The sequence below is a fragment of the Bison bison genome, unplaced genomic scaffold (assembly GCF_000754665.1).
Source record: "Bison bison bison isolate TAMUID 2011002044 unplaced genomic scaffold, Bison_UMD1.0 scf7180017864491, whole genome shotgun sequence".
Taxonomy (NCBI): Eukaryota; Metazoa; Chordata; class Mammalia; order Artiodactyla; family Bovidae; genus Bison; species Bison bison.
Genome location: NW_011495050.1, coordinates 18879900 through 18882397, shown reverse-complemented (window position 1 = coordinate 18882397; position 2498 = coordinate 18879900). Strand labels below are relative to the sequence as shown.

At 41.8% G+C, this 2498-nt stretch overlaps 1 pseudogene; it reads right to left on the bottom strand.

Moving 5' to 3' along the window:
- Positions 1–560: 560 nt before the first annotated feature.
- LOC105005526 lies at positions 561–1052 on the bottom strand (annotated as a pseudogene).
- Positions 1053–2498: the final 1446 nt, after the last annotated feature.

Sequence of the window (2498 nt, the reverse complement as noted above, 5' to 3'; positions counted from 1 at the left end):
GAAGCAGAGCCACTTAGCTGACATATAAGCTCTCCACAGACACCTAAGTGAGCTTAATCTGTAAATTCATAGGCAATGACTCACACAGTTAATGGCTGCTCTGTGATTCTCAAAAGCACCGTCTGAGATGAAGGGAAGAGATAGGGAATGCCTGATGTCCTGATTAGAACAGGCTGTGCCACCGTCATCTACCAGTGTCCAAAAGGCCTCCAGAGACTTTTTTCAATGGACTTAGTGGTCAGTGTTAATTGGGCATCTTACTATTTGCCAGACAATGGCTTTAATGCTTTATATAAATTAATTCTTAAGCCTCAAAAGACGTAGTGAGAAATGTATTATTTTTTGAATTTATATGAACTTTATTTTTAGACAACCTACATGATGTGTTGTATGTTTCCCACCCCCGCCTCAAAAATAATGCTTCTACTCCAGATAAATCAATGTCAAAATAAAGAGCTCAAGTTGACCTGAGTCCCGTTTGTCTCAGTCCTGGTAGATGAAAAGCAGCTGCCAGCCAGTTATGAAGTTATGTGCTAGATCCAAAGTCACAGCCACACTTGTTAACATGTTTCCATTTCTGAACCTTCCTTAAAGAAAATCATATACGGGGTCACAACATCCTCACACAAGTCCAGCAGCACAACCATGCAGCTGGATTCGTGTTTTCACCAGCAAAGAACTGACGGTTTTTGAAATTAGTGAGGAGGGGCTTGATTTGTTCCGTAGCCCCTGCCATGAAAGGCTTTACTCTTCTGGTCTCTATACTTCAGGTTTCCGTCATCTTTAATGTACTTCTTGTAAGCTCCTTTTGTGAAGCTTGTTTCCTGCAAGTGATGCTTCATGACAGTATGGACACCAGTGATTACTGTGCTTTAGATACCTTCGCCCCCTTCAGTGGAGCCATTTCCATCAATGAGCCGAGCCATCAGTGTTACTCTCTGTGCTACGACCAGCTTCCCCTCCGCTTCCAGACACAGCCCGTCAGCGACATCCTAGAGCTCGTAGATGGAGAACATCCCATCATGCCTGACGAGGTCCCGGTAGGTGACCATGATGGCCACTGCCCTGCTAGCTTAGCAGGAGCCCGAGCTCCGAGTGAGCCTGGTGTAGCTCAAGCAGGTGGGGGAAGCGGGGAATGGGTGGAAAAGCAGAAATGTTTTATTATTGAACTGATTTGACAGATATAGAAAACGAGGCCAGAGAACTGACACCTACCTAAGGTACAGAGTGAGTAAATGTCCAGCCAAGGTTTTGAACTCAGGAAGCACAAAGCTACAGCCCTAGCTCTTAGCCACACTCCTCTGCTTCTTGCTATTGAATGTAAAGTAGATGATTGTCTGTAGGAACTAAAAATATCTTCACAAAACCTGGTAGTAGTAAATATTCCCCCAGTGCCTTTTACCAAGCTCTCTTTATAGAGCCTGGGATGTCACCAAATACCTCATTCACTTTCCACACTTCTTCCATCTCAAAGTTGTTTTTCTTTTTCCCCCGTTTCTAAGAAATTACACTGTTGGACTTAAAGTTTAGAACCATGATCGGGAGAAATATTTAAGAAGACTCATTATTCAAAGCATGGGAGCAATTAGAGGGAAAAAAAAGAAAACTCCTTTTCCAAAAGAGAATCAATTTTCCACTATGAGAGTCTCCATTCTACCAAGAAATGAAAATGTGCATAAATTAGGTTTAGAAAAATACATGAGACGGCTTAGGCAAAAAGGTTTAACCTGGGAATCAAATACTAAATAAAATGATAAAAGCAGATCTAATAGTCATGCTTGATGTCCAAGATATGTCAGGGTTTTCCCTCCAAGATACAGTTTCCCTGCAGCTCATGATAATTACAAACTGTCTCAAATCACCTCTCTTCTTGTTGAGTAAAATGGACTGCCAACAAACACTTCAAACATAGTAAAACCAGTCCAACAGGAAAAAGGCCAAGGAATGTATCCATTCTAACTAACATTTTTTTACAGTCTGGTAGTGTGTAGCTCTCTGAGAGAACTGCAATGCCAAACTGGATGAAACATGTAAGACATACACACTTTTCTAGCAATTTCTTGCCTTATCTGGTTTCTCCATTAGAACCGGAGGTATCACTCACTTCCCTCCCATTGTGTGTGTGTTTAGATATCTCTTGCAGGAAAGTGAGTATCCTCTACCACCTCCCACTTCCATCCCACTGCTAGGAACTTGACCCTGGCAGAGTAGTGTGAATGCCTGTGTGTCTATATGCAGACCGTCCTTTTATTTTACCCATTTGCCTGATTATATTATTCTGTATTCTCAACTCCTTCTTGCTTGTGGCTTCTTAAGGTCTCAATGGGAACTCCTAACTTCACCCACCCCTTTAGACTAACCAGTGGGCTCTCAAAAGCAAGACTGCAGTCTTCTGGGAAGTTTTCCTGGAATCTTTTTTTTTTTCTTTCCTTTTTTTTTTTCTGTTTAATAGGCTTTATATTTCAGGCTTTCTTTAGATTCACAGCAAAATAGAGGGA